At 44.6% G+C, this 19,525-nt stretch overlaps 1 long non-coding RNA gene across 1 annotated transcript; it reads right to left on the bottom strand.

Annotated features, from left to right (window-relative positions):
- Positions 1–9,089: 9,089 nt before the first annotated feature.
- LOC120936721 lies at positions 9,090–14,470 on the bottom strand. Its single transcript, XR_005748630.1, has 5 exons — positions 14,428–14,470; positions 14,185–14,320; positions 11,404–11,547; positions 10,429–10,591; positions 9,090–9,321 (listed from the first exon to the last, which is right to left on the bottom strand). It is a non-coding gene; the product is annotated as an uncharacterized LOC120936721 (long non-coding RNA).
- Between the last annotated feature and the right edge of the window lie 5,055 nt (positions 14,471–19,525).

Raw genomic sequence — 19,525 nt, 5'->3', positions numbered from 1 at the left:
TATAAAGATAACAGTTGCTCACAGACTTTGCTGACTTCAGTCTTCAGCTCCATATTGCCCTTGTTTCCTGTGTGCTTATGCTTCTGACTTCCAGTTACAGACCTGGCTGGCTATTGAACTACCCCTACTTCTCTCCTGGCTCTAAACCTCAGTTTGCTTCTTGGATCTGCCACTGCCTGCTTCCTGTGTATGACCCCAGCTTACCCCTGACCTCGCTCCTGATCCCTTTTCTGCTGACTATGGTGTTCTGAACCTGGCATTCATTCCTGACTTTGTATCCTACTTTGCCTTACCTGCTGCTGTGATCCGCTTGCTGTAACCTACCTTCTGTTGTGCCTGACTGCATGATCCTGTATTTACCTAATGGACCAGCTGCCCTCATAATCTGTTTCCATCTGCAAAAGTTCCACTGCTATAGCACTATTTGTCTCCAATACAGCTGGCAGTGGAGCATTTAGCTGCAAGGAGAGCTCTCTAGCCATTTCGGCCCCAAGATCAGGTACAGTAGGTGTTTGTGATATTGTGTTTTTAGCACGACAGCATCGCGCTGATTCTCGGCGACATGGTGCCGAGATCTCGCCGACATCTCGCACTCACTGGAATAGTGACAGCACATCCCAGCAAGCGCGTCATAGAAGCGACGGGAGATCCGACTTGGATTCCCGCCAATTCTACACGTGTGCGGCGTTTGTTATGAATCCTGAGGGGGAAGTCCCCGCCGGATTTTAAATAAAAATCCGGCATGGGTTCCCCCCTCAGGAGCATACCGGGCCCTTAGGTCTGTTATGGGTTGTAAGGAGAGCCCCCCTACGCCGAAAAAAAAACGGCGTAGGGGGTCCCCCTACAATCCATACCAGACCCGTATCCAAAGCACGCTACCCGGCCAGCCAGGAAGGGAGTGGGGACGAGTGAGCGCCCCCCCCCTCCTGAGCCGTACCAGGCTGCATGCCCTCAACATGGGGGGGTTGGGTGCTCTGGGGCAGGGGGGCGCACTGCGGCCCCCCCCACCTCAGAGCACCCTGTCCCCATGTTGATGAGGACAGGGCCCCTTCCCGACAACCCTGGCCGTTGGTTGTCGGGGTATGCGGGCGGGAGGCTTATCGGAATCTGGGAGCCCCCTTTAATAAGGGGGCCCCCAGATACCGGCCCCCCACCCTAAGTGAATGAGTATGGGGTACATCGTACCCCTACCCATTCACCTGCAAGAAAAGTGGTAAAAACACAAATAAACCACACAGGGTATTAAAATATTTTATTAGTCTGCTCCGGAGGCCCCCCCTGTCTTCTTTATTAGCTCTTTTACCAGGGGGAGCTTCTTCTTTGACGTCTTCGGGTTGGTGGGGGCCGCCGTCTGGTTCTCTTCCACCGCCGGGGGGGGGTCGCTTTTAAAAAAGCCCCCACCCCCCGGCGGGTTTCCTCCGGCGTCTTCGGCGGGGGGGCTTCTTCTTCCGCTATCCCGACGGGTCTTCTCCGCTATCCGGGGGGTCTCCTTCTATGTTCGCCGCTCTCCGCTGTTGACTCGGCGCACCCCGGTTCTTCGTCTCGCTGTCCGGTGTCTTCTTCCGTGCTGTACGTCTTCTTCTCCTTCCGTGCTGTGAGTTCTTCTTCCGTGCTGTGACGTCATGTTCTTTACTTCTCTTCTTCTCCCGATGTTGACACGCCGGTCCTTCTCGCTGAAATGACGGATGCGCGCCTTGCATCGGACCTATATAGGCCTCACAGTCCCATCATGCTCTGTACCTACCCATGTGATACCTACCACGGGGGGGGGGCGCTCGCTCGTCCCCACTCCCTTCCTGGCTGGCCGGGTAGCGTGCTTTGGATACGGGTCTGGTATGGATTGTAGGGGGACCCCCTACGCCGTTTTTTTCGGCGTAGGGGGGCTCTCCTTACAACCCATAACAGACCTAAGGGCCCGGTATGCTCCTGAGGGGGGAACCCATGCCGGATTTTTATTTAAAATCCGGCGGGGACTTCCCCCTCAGGATTCATAACAAACGCCGCACACGTGTAGAATTGGCGGGAATCCAAGTCGGATCTCCCGTCGCTTCTATGACGGCTCTGTCTCCATCGCGGCAAGCCAGCTCGGCGCTGGCTCCCGCGATGGGGCTCGTAGGTGCTCAATCTCGCCGAGAAAGAGAGCGAGATTGACACAAAATCGGGTTCACCTACTGTACATGACATGGGGTCAAGGATAGAAATCCAACCTTACATATCTTGGGCCAGATTCAGACAGGAGATACGACGGCATATCTCCTGATACGCCGTCGTATCTCTAAGGCCGGCTGGTCGTATCTATGCGACTGATTCAGAGAATCAGTTACGCATAGATATCCCTAAGATCCGACAGGTGTAACTGTGTTACACCATCGGATCTTAGGCTGCAATTCCAGGCTGGCCGCTAGGTGGCACTTCCGTATCTTTTACGCGTCGAATATGCAAATGAGGAGTTACGCCGATTCAGAAACGAACGACCGCCCGGCGCATTTTTTTTTACGTCGTTTGCGTAAAAGATTGGGTTTATCAAAGCAGTGAAATATATACATTGTCTGTGTTTACTTGTGATTAGTGAATTGACCTGTTTGATTTGTGAGCTGCTTGTCAAGCCCACCCTGAAATACTAAACCCTGAACATAGCACCCAAATCCTTTTGAAATTTATGGGAACTAAAGCCCCATACACACGGTCACACTTTTTGCCAACCAACTTCAAAATCTGCAAGTTTTCTAATTTGTCTGACCATGTGTACGCTCCATCGGACCAACTTTTTCGGGTTTCATCCTAGCTACCAATTATGCTAGTGGCTTGTACAGCATCTTTGGTTGTTGGGGCACAGGTGGCTAAGGCCACACAGTGCCATTGATTGGTATGGTGTAGGCATGAGCCAGAGTTCCAGAAACCATTAACGATGGGATGGCCCTGTAGAGTCCTGGAAACCCCTTTGTCATCACTTGCCATATTAAACAGTTGATAGGTTTCCAATCCAAATGTACTGTAAAAAATTAAAATGATTTCCTGTACATGCTCTTTATCAACCTATATCTTGATTTGGATTTTAATGTAAATTCCAGAAACCTTATGGAAACACAAAACAATAAAGTGCTGAAAAGGTCAAACATTTTTAATTTAAGTATAAAAGTGCAAATTAAATTGTTTTCACTTTTGCTGAAAATAAAAGCTAATTAATCTATATATTTCATAGTATATGGTTGTATTATTCATAACACACACTGTTCTACATTATATATTTAAAAATGTACTTTGAAAAACATACAATTTTAATGTTTACTTTGCTTTATGAAATGAGGCATTTTCAAACAATTTTTACATTAATTAGCCTTGTTCACAAAGCAGGTCATGCATGATATTATTCCTGGTGGTACATGTTAAATGCAATTTAAAAAAGTGTAATTATCAGAGCCGAAAATACTATTTAGAAGTTTAAATTTATTTTCTACCAAAATAAGGAATACTTACCAACTATGCAGTTTGAATATTAAAAATAAACACACAATATAATATTTGATTTACATTATTATTGTGTAATAGTTTGATTGTTTGTGGGGTGTGAGGTAAAAGGAAACATTTACAATATGTTGTATTCAGATCATGCACCAATTATGTTAGACTAGTGCCACGTACACACCATCACTTTATGTGATGAAAAAAACCGACATTTTTAAAAACGTCAATTAAAATGACCATGTGTGGGGAAAACGTTGTTTTATGTCTTGTGAAAAACGATAAAAAAAAAAATTGAAGCATGCTTCAATTTTTTGTGTCGTTTTTCAAAATGTCGTTTTTTGTGTCATAAAAAATGACCGTGTGTAGACTAAAACGACGTTTAAAACAACGTTTTTAAACCCGCGCATGCTCAGAAGCAAGTTATGAAGCGAGCTTCAATGGAAAAGAGTGCTGAACGTAACCTCGCTTTGCTAGAGCATTTTGAAAAAACGATGGTGTGTAGGCAATGTCGTTTTTGAAAATGAAGTTTCAAAAACGTCGTTTTTTTACTTCACCCAAAAATTTGTTTTTTTTCATCACATAAAGTGATGGTGTGTACGCGGCATACGAACTGACAAAACACTTTGCAAAGATATTTTGGAAGTTTCCCACTGATGTAAATGATAAAAAGCAATTTATAAAATGCCTCTTTACCGGGCAAGATGAGATTCTAAAGAACAATATCCCACACAACGAACAATCCTATTATGGTACACTAAAAAAAAGTGCTCTGTAGTGCATAACAATAAAATAAAAGATCAGCACTACACTTGGTTGAGTGAGTTAAGGGTAAACACAATAAGTTAATAAACCATAGGACCAGGAGAAACCATGATAACTATGTAAAGGTAAGGAATGAGCTGGAGACATATTTAATTAGTATGGCAGATTTGGAAACAAGAGTAATTTCTAATGCCCCGTACACACGGTCGGTTTCTCAATGGGAATCCTGGGTGTGTATATGCTCCTTGCAGTTTTTCCGATGGGAAAACTGCCCAAAAACCTTCGGACAAAAAAAAGAGAACTAGCTCTCTTTTTTCCTGCCGGGAAAATCGGCGGACTTTTGCCTTGTCAGTTTTTTGGCAGTTTTCCTATACACCCGGCTGGGATTCCCGACCAAAGTTCCATCGCAGTTTTCCTGTCAGGAAAACCGGCCGTGTGTAGGGGGAAAGACTGACCGAGCAGGTTCTCTGCTTTCCCCTCGGTCAAACCGACGGGAACTTTTCCCGTCGGAAATCCTGCACATGTGTACGGGGCATAAGACATGACAATAGAACTGGGAAATTAATGTCCGGGATGCTTAAAAAAAGATTGTGAAATATGTATTGTCCAGGATAAAAGATAAAAAGTGAGGCATATTTATCCTAGGATAGGCTAGCAAAAGCATTTGAGGAATACTACAAAAATCTATATAGCCCTCCTGAGAATGACAACTACAATGGACAGGCCTTTTTGTCACAGTGTCATTTATTCCAGCTTAAAGTGGCTGTACAGTCTCCACAATAAACCATAGGTTTTCATAGGGAGCAATAGGCAATTTTTTTTTCAGCAATCTAGCCTCTAAATACCTTTTTCACAGCATTGCTTCTATGGAGTCACGTGGTTTTCTCTGATCTCACTCCCAAGTGAACCCCTGCCACTCCAGTGGCAGGGGTTCACATCCCTCTGCTGTTTTAATTTGTTTCAGGAGAGATGAGGAGTAGTGGGGAGAGGATCGGTTTCCCACAGACCACGGAAATGACAGGAAGGGAGAGAGGGAGATACAGATGCTTCAGAGAGAGAATAATGATGGAAAGTTAGTTTACCGGCAGGGACACAGGAACAGGCAGGATTCACTAGGTGTTATACGATATGGAAAAAGAAAATAACATTGCAAAAAAACTACTTGCACAAAAATAATGAAGAAAGAATCAATCTAAGGAAGTAAGGATCGATTGAAGGAAAGATCAATCGAAGGAAGAGAGGATCAATCGATCAAAGGGTGTATAGATTGATCAAAGGAAGAAAGGATCAACTGATCGAAGGACACAAGGATTGATTGAAGGAAAGATAGATTGATGGAAAGGTTGATTGAAGGAAGGCTAAATGGAAGAATCAGTTAATCGCAAGAGGAAAAGGATTGATGTAAGGATCAGTCGATCAACTGAAGGAAGGAAAGCTCTAAGAAGGGATCACACAAAGGATTAAACAAAGGATCGGTTGGTAAATCGATGGAAGGATTGGTCAATTGAAAGTAGGATCGGTCAATCGAACAAAGGATCGGTCAGTCGAACGAAAGGATCGAAGGAAGGATAAATCTATGGAATAAAGGAATGGTAAACTGATTGAAAGAAGGAAGGATTGATCAAAGAATTGATCAATTGATGAAAAAAATCTGAACAGTGAAAGAATTTGTTTATTGATCATTTTAACCTCTTGACGACCGATATCAGTGATATCTGAATGATGCCTGCAGCTACAGGCACCATTCAGATATTGCCGTCTTCAGACGCCGATTCTGTGCACGATAAGAATGATCAAAGCGGCAGTTCCGCCGCTTTGATAATTCTTATAGGCAGCGGTATGGGACATCCCCCCTCCCGCCGCCATCCGGTGCTTCTCCGGGCTCTCCCGTGCCATCGGGGGCCCGGAGAGTGAATCGGCCGGCGCTAGCTGGGAAAGCATAGAGATGACTGGTGACTAGATGGTCACCGGTCATCTCTATGACCGTCGGAGGTCCGGGCACGACGTGGCTGTCAGCATTAGATCGGTGAATTTTTTTAACAACCTAATGCTTGGAAGAGAGATGTGGGGTCTTATTGACCCCACATCTCTCCATAAAGAGGACCTGTCACAGTGATTCCTATTACAAGGGATGTTTACATTCCTTGTAATAGGAATAAACGTGATTAAAAAAATGTAAATAAAAGTGTAAAAATAAAAAAATGAAGTAAAATAAAAAAATATATATTTTTTTAAACGCCCCTGTCCCCGGTAGCTCGCGCTTAGAAGCGAACACACATGCAAGTCCCGCTCACATATGTAAACGCCGTTCAAACCCCACATGTGAGGTATCGTCACGTCCGTTAGAGCATGTGCAACAATTCTAGCACTAGACCTCCTCTGTAACTCGGAAATAGTAATCTGCGTTGCCTATGGAGATTTTTTTAAGTACCGAAGTTTGGCGCCATTCCATGAGTGTGTGCAATTTTAAAGAGTGACATTTTGGGTATCTATTTACTCGGCATAACATTATCTTTCACATTATACAAAAAAATTGGGCTAACTTTACTGTTTTGTTATTTTTTTAATTCATGAAACCGTTTTTTCCCCCAAAAAAAGGCGTTTGAAAAATTATTGCGCAAATACCATGCAAGAAAAAAAGTTGCAATGACCGTCATTTTATTCCCGAGGGTGTCTGCTAATAATATATATATATATAATGTTTGGGGGTTCTGATTAATTATCTAGCAAAAAATTTAGATTTTTAGATGAAGGAGAGAAGTGCCAAAATAGGCCCGGTTGTCAAGTGGTTAAGGTTCAATCACTGGAAGGATCAATCAATCAGGAAAGGATTGATGCAAGGATCGGTTTATCTATCGATGGACGGATTGGTAAATAGATCGATAGAAGAATTGGTTGATCAGTCGATGGAAGAATCAGTTGAGCGATTAATGGAAGGATCAGTTGATTGAAGGTAGGAAGAGTCAACTGATTGAAGAAAGAAAGGATTGGACTGATCAATCGAAGGATCAGTTGACCAATTGATGGAAGGATCAACTGATCGATACAAGATGCAGATGTTCCCATTCCACTATGAGGGGGCCAGAAGCGTCTGTGTCCACAGGCAAAGGTGGACATGGCCCATCCTCTGTCTCTGTTTAGTAATGTTGCTCATGCTATCCAGCCCCAGCATGTAGAAGAGGTGATAGACTGGCTTACTAAACCACCCTTATCCTCCTCATCCTCTATGACCCAAGCTGACACTAGTGCGCAGTCCACTGCAGCTGCCAGAGTGGCTTATTCTGCCTCCTTGTCCACAGCTACTCTTGCCATAGCCCCAGCATCATGCATGGAGGAGTCAGCTGAATTATTTGAATACAGGGTCAGCCACATGCTTTTTGAGGATGCACAGACATTATTTGTGATGTCGAATCTGAGGTAGAGTAAGGCAGTTACATGAGCCTACAGAGAGGGGAGAACACTGAAAAACAAAAACAATTCTAGTCATGTTCCTCCAGCCGCAGCGTATTGCCAAGTTGACTTCAGTGAGGATGAGAATGGGGGGGGGGGGGTTATGATGAGGTCATTGACGTGACCTGGGTGCCAGATACAGCAGAGGCGGAAAGAGAGGGGGCACAACCCCAATGAGGCAGGATGTCCTCTAGAGGCAGCCATCATGGAAGAGTAGAGAACAGCCACCCTATTCCATCACATTGTGGAGCTGTTATCTCCTGGCCACTTCCCACATCTCAGATGTGTGGGACTTTTTTAGCACATGTGCAGCCTATGGCATTGTTGCAATTTACAATCTCTCTGCTGCAAGCAGATCAAGCATGGCAAAAACACCAGCCATTTGGGTACCACATGCTTGACAAGGCAATTAACCTAAAAATACACATAGGAGCTGATTTACCAAGCCTTTGCTCCATGATTCTTGGAGAAAAGGCTGGAGCAACAGTCGTTACTTTTACTAAAGGAATGCGCTGCCAAAGCAGCACAATTCCTTATTTACTATTATACTGAGTGCACCCAGGAGGGGGTGCATGGTGCGCCCCTATGGACCTGGTGCACACGGCATTTAGAAATGTGAAATTAAAGTGTTTAGGAGGGAGTTTATTAGAGGGGATGTGGGGTGATGTCGGGAAGTGTAGTGACATGTGTTTGTTTAACATTTACGGGCCAAATTGAAAGTGAAAGTGATTTTTGTGAAAACGAGCGGCTACGCCGGCAAGTACATTTAAACCTCCGGGAGGTTTATTTGTGTACTGCGCATGCGCGGCAATATATTTTTGCAGCCATAAATATATTGCAAAGTGCATTTTGGAATGCATTGTGAATATATTCATAAATATATGTGAAATGTACTTCTGAATGCATTTAGCAATATATTTATGCAACCATAAATATATTGCAATGTGCATTTTGGAATGCATTGTGAATATATTCAGAGTACATTTCACATATATTTATGAATATATTCACAATGCATTCCAAAATGCACTTTGCAATATATTTATGGCTGCAAAAATATATTGCTAAATGCATTCAGAAGTACATTTAACATATATTTATGAATATATTTGCAACATATTTCACAATGCATTCCAAAATATATTCACAAATATATTGAAATACATTTTTGAAATATATTGAATCTGGCCAAAATTGTAGCATTTCAAATATATGGCAATATATTTGAGAAAAATATATTAAGAATGTTTTTTTAAAATATATTTTAAATATAAATGTAAATGTACTTCTGAATGCAAAATTTAAAAAAAATACATTCCTATTACATTTTGAAATGCTGTGTATTTATATATTGTATTTTATATATTGTAGGCCTATAAAACCAGCAAACATTTGGAAAAAAACAATAACAGTACAATACACACAACTTTATTATCATGTAAATATACAAAAACTACAACACAGGGAATAGAAAGTGGTGTTAACTGTGGTAAATGACATTAATGACATAAAAGTTTATTTGTGGTATTCTGATGAGGTTCCTGATGTTTCCCTTCAGGTGATATTTCAACGCCGCAATTTTTCTCGTAACAGCGTCACTGATCACACCTTATGAAGTCCCAGGAAACGTTGTCAAAGTAGCAGCTTTAAAAAGTAAATGGAAAATATTAGATTTATTAGATTTTCCCTGTGAATCAAAAGCCATATAAGACCCCTTTCACACTGCAGCGTTGCTAAAGCTCCGGCGGTTTTGCAGTGTTTTTGTAGCACTTTTTAGGCGTTTTTTTTTTTTAAAAGGGAAAAAGTCCAGTTTTTAATGCGCTTTTAAGGTGCTTTGGAAGCACTGCCCATTAATTTCAATAGGCAGGTGCGTTTTAGGAGCGCTATTTATAGTGCTCCCAACCCGCCCCAGATGCTGCTTGCAGGACTTTTTCTAATGTTGCGCAAGCGCACCGCCCCAGTGTAAAATTACTCATTGCACTGAAAGGGATGCAGTTTTATGAGCTTTTTAGAGGTAATTTCTAGCGCTAAAACGCCTGAAAACTGCCTCAGTGTGAAAGGGGTCTAACAGATGCAGCTGAGTAAATAAAACTAACAAAATTAAGCATGTATAAAAACATCAAATATTGTAGACTTTTCAGAAATCAGTATAAAAATCAACATCTTGCCTACAACTTGCCTTATTAGTTCAGACTACTACCAGAATGAGCAAGATATCTCATTTTGACACAACAGTCAAATTGGTTTACAGTCTACATGTCAAAGCTGATGTTTTCATAGGGTCTAACTGTACCCGATTCTCTCCATCTGTCAGCCGCTTGGAGGCACCGCCTTAAAAGTTACTTTTTATTGAAGTGGTTGCATGTGCCAGTGCATGAAGATAAAAAAAAACTTCTGTGTGCAGCAGCCCCCCTATACTTACATGAGCCCCCTCACGATCCAGCAATGTCCACGAGAGCCTTGTCTCTCCAGGGACTTGCAGTGCTGATTGGCTTTCTGTAGTGGTGGGAGCTATTGGCTCCCGGTGCTGTCAAACACAGACAGTGAGCTAATTAGGAGATGGGGCCAGGGCAAGGCTCAGTGTGTGATCGGACACACAGAGCTGTGGTTCAGGAGCACCGGCAATGGACCTCAGAAGAGAAGGATCCGAGCTGCTCTGTGCAAAAATCCTTACACAGGGCAGGTAAATAGGACATGTTTGATATTTAAAAAAAAAACTTTTGAATGTTTCGGTACCAAAAGAAAACCTACCTGTTTAGGCCTAGAGTACGACACTTGACAAGCAGATGAGCTCAACTCTTCAGATGGGTGTATCGTGTGCATAACCTTCTGTCCCACACAGTATGAACTGCCACCTTCAGTGCTATTAGCTGCGCTCTTGTGGTTTTCAAAGTATCCATTACGCCAGGAAAATCTATGGAAATGCATAAAAACATTTTAAGTAACATAATGGCCTATTTCTCACTATATCCATACATTTCATTTGTTAGAAATTGATTACTTGTGGAAAAATGTACTTTTAAATGATTAGAGGGTTTCCTCCAGTCTGCTGCTGACCCCCCCACCAGATCAACAATATTCCAGGAGGGTTTCACCCAAGGTAAAAGTAAGGATGTTCCACAAAACAGAAAATATTACTTGTGCATATAGTATGTAGTTACCTCAGTGCACTCACTCATATTATAATGAATGTAGTACAGTAAACTCCCAGTTACCCAACAATCCCCATTGGTACTGTTGTTTCTGGTTGCTTGAGAGCTAATAGTAACTCTCAAGCATCCACCTCCCATGGCACCCTGCCCCCCTCCCCCTTAGCAGCTAACGAGGGTAGGGATTGGGGGTAGGGTTTTACCACCCCCAAATTCACATGTGAATGAACCTTAAAGTGCTCTTGCCAAATGCAACTAAGGGCTCATTCACAAGTGCGTACGCAATGCTCCTCTGAAAAATAATGCAAGGTGGTGAGGAGGCAAAATGTTTACACCAGTAATTGCAGTGAAAGGCACGTGATTGCAGCGTGGTAGTACGGCAATTATATGTTTAAATCAGGTGTGAGGAGGCAACATTGGAGGACACTGTGATCTTTGACTTCTCCCATGTTGTTCAGGTAGATCTTCACCTCTCTAAGGTTGCCCAACTCTGCCTTAAAACACTGTATTATGAAAGGGCAAATGATTGGTCAAATTTGTCTATTTCCACCTGCCTGGCTTTCAGAAATGTAACTACCTAGCTGAGAGGTAGGTATATTGACTTGCCTGTAACAATTAGTTGTCTCAGTTGTTGGTTTTCTTCTTCCAAGTGCTTATTCCAGTTTTCCATACACCAGTTGTCAGTCTTTGTCAGGTGCTTTGACAGCGGCTGGCGGCCCATCTGTCAGAATCACAAAAAAAAAAATTCAGCTTTCCACCTCCACACCGTCTCGAGTACCAGTGGCCAAATGGTGATTGCCTGAGAGTGGACTGTAGTCCGCAGCATGCCCGGGGGAAGGTAGAGAACACCAGGAGGCTGCAAAGGAGATCGAGGGAAATGAGAGGGGATCAAGAAGTGGTAAGGACAAGTTGGAGGGAGTCTGAGAGGGAAGAATTATTTCCCTTTTCGATGCTGGGAAGACATTGCAGCTGTGCAAGGTGGGGACCCTTTCCTGGAAGCAGCAACACGGTCGGCCACAGGTTACTTGACCCTGATCTCCTGTACGGGGCAACAATACAAATGTGGCAGCCTGTGCATTATGGGCGAATGGGTATCGCTCCCCAAATCCCTGCCGCCACCACCCATCCATGCGCCTGACCCCTTTCAGGATGCCGGGTGCATGGATTTCAATGGGGGGTGTTTTTCTTCTTTTTAGCACCTGACTAGAGACAAAGGCTCTATTAGGCTTCAAAATAGGGTAGACTCGGGGTGCAGAGAGTGCAACCTGACCCCACCCAATTGTGTGACCATAGTGAGTGAATGTTAGCTATTTTAACACTAACGTTCTTCCTTGCCAATCAGGAGGCAGGTGGTGAGACCAGTTTCCTGATTGGCCAAAGCATATGGCGATCCTATTGGATGCCTAGTGCTTTGGAGCAACCTAGAGTTGTTAGTCCCGCGCTGCTGGCTGGGGGGGTTGTAAATCTGGTGATCGCATGTGGGGGGAGGTGTGAGCTGTATACCCTGAGGATATGGACATAGGGTGGAGTTCAGAGTGAATTTCTACACCCAAGTAGAGCACTTTACAGACGATTTGAGGATTTGGTTAAACACAGAGACATACGGACGTAAGCCACCATAGACAGATCAACATTTCTGCTAAACCAGTTGAATTACTATCCATGTATGGACAAGCTGGCTGTACTGAAGTTGATCTATCGATTGACTTAAATACAGCCAGCCTGTCTTTTTTTTCAATCATTGCTGGCTGTGAGCACTGACCTGAGTGAACTAGCAGGGGGCAGTCCCCGTCAGAACACAAAAGAGCAGCAGGGGAGATTGCTGTACTAATATTAGATACTTAGTACAGCAGCTCCAACTGGAGCTGTCTGTTTTATTTTTTTTCCATTCAACTCACTGGGTTGAGCAGAAAAAAACAATATTGGTGTGTACGAGGCAAGCAATTTTCTTGAGGAGTGGTCTCCCTGTGAGGACAATTTGGAGCAGTCTCTCTCTCTTTTCAGGGAAATGTGAAGCAGGGTCTCTCGGTGCAGGCAATGTGGAGCGGGGTCTCGCTCTGTGTAGGGAAATGTGGAGCGTTGTCTCTCTCTGTGTGACATAGCTTTGCTTACAGAGTGACCCAGCCGGCCGAGACCCATCTGTTCCACTGCTGGCCTCTTGTCTGCACTAGTTGCTAGGATCACCTGCTGTCTGGTTTCTAGCAACCAATGACGTTGCGATCCCGAGGAGAAAAGAGAGGCTGAGGCCGCAGCATTCAGAGCAGAGGAGGATCTTCTGCCTCCTCCACGTGGCTCCTACTACTGTTTGACTCCACCCATCTTCTCCTGCGCAACGGCATGCACCTCTGAGCCTGCCTGATGAAAGTGAACTGTCACTGACTGTGCCAGGAGCACCTCTCCAGAGTCAACCTGCCTGAGGTGAGGTCATGGGAGCATGAGCTGGCAGCAGAGGTGGTCACATCCTTAGATCCCAGCCAGGGGTCATGCTGGGAATTGCAGTCCTTTTCTTTTGGGGATGTGACACCCCAAAAGTGAAGGACTAAAGGTCCCAGCATGAACCCCTCAAAACTCAGAATGTGTCTCATACCCCTGCCCCCCTCCCCTAGTGAGGGACTACAGGTTCCACTGTCCCAGCTTAAACCCCTCAGAGCTGAGGACATGTCCCCGTCCGTTCAACTAGTGAAGGACTACAGGTCACAGCATGAACCCCTCAGCTGAGGATGTATGCACCCCCAACTAATGAAGGACTACAGGTCACAGCATGAACCCCTCAGCTGAGGATGTATCGCACCCCCAACTAATGAAGGACTACAGGTCACAGCATGAACCCTTCAGCTGAGAATGTATGCACCCCCAACTAGTGAAGGACTACAGGTCACAGCATGAACCCGTGGGATATAAGAGGCCACATCCTTAGATCTCAGTGGTTCATGCTGGGACTTGAGGATGTAACCCCCAAAGCGAAGGACAACAGGTCCCAGCATGAACCCCTCATTGTTCAGGATGTGTCACAAACCCCCTCCCCACTAGTGAAGAACTACAGGTCACAGCATTAATCCGTGAGATCTAAAGGTGTCACATCCTTAGATCTCAGGGGTTCATGCTGGGATTTGTACTCCATCATTAATTGGGGGGTCACATCCTTCGATCTCAGGTATTAATGCTTGGACTTGTAGTCATTCACTAGTTGTGAGGGGGGGTCAGGTCCTCAGCTCTGAGGGATTCATACAGGGACTTGTTTGCACTTTAGTTACTGGAGGCCATGATGGTACAATCCCCCAGGGGCCATGGAGGGCCACATTGTCCTCCCTGCCCCTCCCCCACCTTTGTGATAATGTAAAACCTTAGACTGTTTTACCTGATCCATGGGCACCTTGACTGGACTTGCTCCCCAGGCCTAAGGCTGCCAGCTCTCCACTGTGCAGCATGGTGACATGTTGTGGAATAGGAGCTATATAACTTCCTTTTAGCACTGTGCACATGCTGTATAGTAACTGGGAAGATACAGAATGATAACTATTTAGCAGGGAATATACAAATAAAACTTAACTCATACACCAACCTTTAACAATTCTAATGTTATTTGATAAAAGACACTTACCTGATACAGAGAGTTCTCTCCAAGCATGCTTCCAGCCTTCCACACTCCACAGACTAGGCCTTAGCAGGAACAGGAAGTGAGAGGTGAAAGTTCACCCCTCTGGTTCCTCCCAGAGGCTGTATTGATTCTGAGTGTGCAGTCTATGCTATAATCCTGTTAAATGAATTTTCCCACAGAGCTGGATTTACATATTAGGAGATTGTAGGCACAGAAATCATCCCCCATCCCAATAAAAGGAACAAGAAAAAAAAAATGGGGACAATATTTATACATGTAAGTGATGGGAGATGCATTCTAGAGATATATACTGCACCTTCATTCTGCTATATATGTGTGTGTGTGATATATATACTATGTGTGTGATTGTGTGTATATATATATATATATATATATATATATATATATATATATATATATATATATATATATATATATACACACACACACACACACATATATATATATATATATATATATATATATATATATATATATACATACACACACATAGTATATATGTACACACACACAAGAATGCAGCTCTTATCACTTACATATTTATCTTCCAGCCCAGTCCAGTATTGACACACGGCAGAAGTGCAGCTTGGGCAGGGATATGACACTTAAAGCGGAGTTCCACCCAAAAGTGGAAGCTCCACTTATCTGCCTCTAACGCCCTCCATTGTCACATTTGGCACCTTTCGGGGGAGGGGAGCAGGTTCCTGTTATTCGATGCGGCGAGATCACTTAGAAGTTCGGCCCCCTCCTCCCCCTGCTGCTGGGCTATTCAGAAAGTGCAGAACACTTCGGGCATGCGCAGTAGGGAACTGGCTGTGAAGCTGCAAGGCCAGTTTCCCTTAGGGCCAGTTCACACCATAGAACCGCAGTCGCATGCATTCCAGATGCTTTTCTGCATGCATGTTTTTGATGCATTCCAGTGCATTTTTCCTCCTCTTTTTTCTTAACCTTAAATAAGGACATGTGTGTTCCAGTGCGTTCCAGTGCGTTTTTGATGTGCTTTACAGTGTTCCAGTACAGTCCAGTGCAGGAAAAATGCAGCATGTTCTACTTTTTTTTCTGGAACTGGAACGCACTGGAACTGCAAGCACTGGTGTGAACTGTGCCATTGAAAACCATATCACCTCCATGCAGAAAAAAAATGCACTGGACTGCATGTGGTGTGAATTGGCCCTTATAGGCAATGGCGGTGGCAGCACCTGAGACCCGATGGAAACATTGGCTGGGGTACCAACATCGCCGGATTCCAGGACAGGTAAGTGTCCTATGATTAAAAGTCAGCAGCTGCAGTATGTGTACAGTGTGTGTGTACAGTGTGTGTGTACAGTGTGTGTGTGTGTGTGTACAGTGTGTGTGTAGCTGCTGACTTTTAATTTTGTGCTGGGGGGGACTTTAATATCCCAATTTCTTTTAATTGGCTGCTGGAATTACCCTTCAGCAGGTACTAAGTCCAAACAATGGACTTAGTATAAAAAGAATATACAGTATACAGTATATATTATATTGGCAAAAGTATTGGGATGCCTGCCTTTACACGCACAGGAACTTTAATGGCATCCAAGTATATAACGGCTTCACCTCTTCTGGGAAGGCCGTCCACAAGGTTTAGGAGGGTGTCTATAGGACTGTTTGACCATTCTTCCAGAAGAGCATTTGTGAGGTCAGGCACTGATGTTGGATGAGAAGACCTGGCCCGCATTCTCCACACAAATTCATCCCAAAGGTGTTCTATCAGTGCATGTCAGTCAAACCAAGCCAAACCCAAACTCGCTCATCCATGTCTTTATGGACCTTGCTTTGTGCACTGGTCCAAATCATTTGATGGAGGAGGGATTATGTTGTGGGGGGAGGGGGGATTATGCTGTGGGGTTGTTTTTCAGGGGTTGGGTTGGCCCCTTAGTTCCAGTAAAGGGAACTATTAAGACGTCAGCATACCAAGACATTTTGGACAATTTCATGCTCCCAACTTTGTGGGAAGAGTTTGGGGACGGCCCCTTCCTGTTCCAACATGACTGCCCACCAGTGCACAAAGCAAGGTCCATAAAGACATGGATGAGCGAGTTTGGTAATAGTGTAACTTCTGATTCATGGATTAAACCAATATATGTGTTTGGAAAATACATTTAAATTATATTTTTGGAATGCATTTACAAGTATATTTAAAAATATATGGTTAAATGCATTTTTTTAAGATTTTCAAAAATATCTGGAAAATATATTTAAAACAATATATTTTCAAATATATGTCTTTGGAAAATATATTTTAATTTACATTTTTGGAATAGATGTAAAAATATATTAGCGTAGGTCAATATATTGTAAATATATTTAAAATATATATTTTTTTAAATAAATATATTGGAAATATATTTTTCTTCCATATGGGGAAGACCGGGCCCCACGCTGGAGCCTGGCAGAAGAGGGAACAGAGAAGACAGCGGAGAAGACCGGGCCCTGCGCTGGAGCCTGACAGAAGAGGGAACAGAGAAGACAGTGGAGGAGAAGACCAGGCCCCGCGCTGGAGCCCGGCAGAAGAGGGAACAAAAGACAGCGGAGGAGAAGACCGGCTCCCCCGGCAGAAAACGATGGAGAAGACCGGTCGCACCCCCCAATGTAAAAGAGCTTAAAGGGGAAAGGTGCCCTGGCAGAAGGCATCGTAAAAGACCGGCTCCCCCAGAAAATGACGGAGAAGACCTGGCACACCCCCCAATGTAAAAGAGCTTAAAGGGGAGGGTGCCCCAGCAGAAGGTGGCGGAGAAGACTGGCTCCCCTGGCAGAAAACGACGGAGAAGACCGGGCGCACCCCCCCAAAGTAAAAGAGTTTAAAGGGAGGGTGCCCCGGCAGAAGGCGGCGGAGAAGACCGTCTTCCCCGGAAGAAAACGATGGAGAAGACCGGGCGCACCCCCCATGTTAAAGAGCTTAAAGGGGAGGGGGCCCCGCCGCGACCCCCCAGCTGACTAATAAATTGCTTCAAAAACCTGTATAGTGTTTTTTTTTAACTTAACATTTTTCCCCCAGGTGAATGGGTAGGGTTACCCCATACTCATTCACATAGGGTCGGAGGCCGGTATCTGGGAGCCACCTTATTAAAGGGAGCTCCCAGATTCCGATAAGCCCCCCACCCGCATACCCTGACAACCAACGGCCAGGGTGGTCGGGAAGAGGCCCTTGTCCTCATCAACATGGGGACAAGGTTTTTTGGGGTGGGGGGCGCAGTGCGCAAAGCACCCACCCCCCCATGTTGAGGGCATGCAGTCTGGTACGGCTCAGGAGGGGGGGCGCTCGCTCTTACCCACCCCTATTCCTGGCGGCATGCTAATAAGGGTTTGGTATGGATCTTGGGGAGAACCCCCATGCTGTTTTTTCGAAGTAGGTGTTCCCCCTTACAATCCATACCAAATCTAAGGGCCTGATATGCTCCTGAAGGGGAACCCACGCCGTTTTTTATTTGGAAATTCGGTGTGGAGTTCCCCTTCATGATCAGCATCCTCCGCTCACCCCTGGGCCCAACGCGGGTGCCCGGCGGGCGCGATCACCACCGGGAACCCGCGATCACTCGTTACAGAGCGAGAACCGGGAGCTGTGTGTGTAAACACACAGCTCCCAGTCCTGTCAGGCCCCGTATACACGACCGAACATGTCTGATGAAACTGGTCCGCGGACCAGTTTCAGCAGACATGTTCGGTCGTGTGTACGGCCGACCGGACACGTTTCCAGCAGACATTTGTCCAGCCGACCATTTTCCAGCGGACAAATGTTTCTTAGCATGCTAAGAAACATGTCCGCTGGAAGCCTGTCCGTCGGACATGTTCGGTCGTCTGTATAGACTCACCGTACATGTCCGCTCGGCCACCATCCCTTGCATGCGTCAAAGTGATTCGACGCATGCGTGGAAGCATTGACCTTCCAAGGCCGCGCACGGCGTGGCCACGTCTCCGCGTATCGTGTACGCGCGGATTTCTGTCTGATGTGTGTACAACCATCAGACAGAAATCTTCGGGCGGACATGTCCACTGAAAACGGTCAGGCGGACCGATTTCAGCGGACAGTCCGTCCGTGTGTACGAGGCCTCAGGGGGAGAAATGCCTGATCGTATGTTCATACAATGTATCAACAGCGATCAGTCATTTCCCCAAGTCAGTCTCACCCCCCCTTCAGTTAGAACACACACAGGGAACATAATTAACCCCTTACTCACCCCCTAGTGTTAACCCCCTTCCCTGCCAGTGGCATTTTTATAGTAATCAATGCATTTTTATAGCACTGATCGCTATAAAAATGCCAATGGTCCCAAAAATGTGTCAAAAGTGTCCGAAGTGTCCGCCATAAGGTCGCAGTACCGATAAAAATCGCTGATCGCCGCCATTACTCGTAAAAAAAATATTAATAAAAATGCAATAAAACAATCCCCTATTTTGTAGACGCTATAACTTTTGCGCAAACCAATCAATAGATGCTTATTGCGATATTTTTATACCAAAAATATGTAGAAGAATACGTATCGGCCTAAACTGAGGAAAATAATTGTTTTTTTATATATTTTTGGGGATATTTATTATAGCAAAAAGTAAAAAATATTCTTTTTTTTTTCAAAATTGTCGCTCTATTTTTGTTTATAGCGCAAAAAAAAACGCAAAGTTGATCAAATACCACCAAAAGAAAGCTCTATTTGTGGGAAAAAAAAGGACGCCAATTTTGTTTGGGATCCACGTCGCACGACCGCGCAATTGTCAGTTGAAGGGATGTAGTGATGAATTACAAAAAGTGGCCCGGTCATTGACCAGCAATATGGTCCGGGGCTGAAGTGGTTAAAAAATAACAAAACAGTAACATTGTGATAATGTGAAAGATGATGTTACACCGAGTAAATAGATAACTAACTTGTCACGCTTTAATATTGCACACACTCATGGAATGGCGCCAAACTTCGGGACTTCAAAATCTCCATAGGCGATGCTTGTTTCTTTTTTACAGGTTACCAGTTTAGAGTTACAGAGGAGGTCTAGTGCAAATATTATTGCGCTTACTCTAATGCTTGCGTCAATACCTCACATGTGTGGTTTGAACTTACATGTGGGA

The sequence above is a fragment of the Rana temporaria genome, chromosome 4, assembly GCF_905171775.1.
Source record: "Rana temporaria chromosome 4, aRanTem1.1, whole genome shotgun sequence".
NCBI lineage: Eukaryota > Metazoa > Chordata > Amphibia > Anura > Ranidae > Rana > Rana temporaria.
The sequence above is the reverse complement of the archived record's forward strand: the minus strand, read 5'-3'. Positions and strand labels throughout refer to the sequence as shown.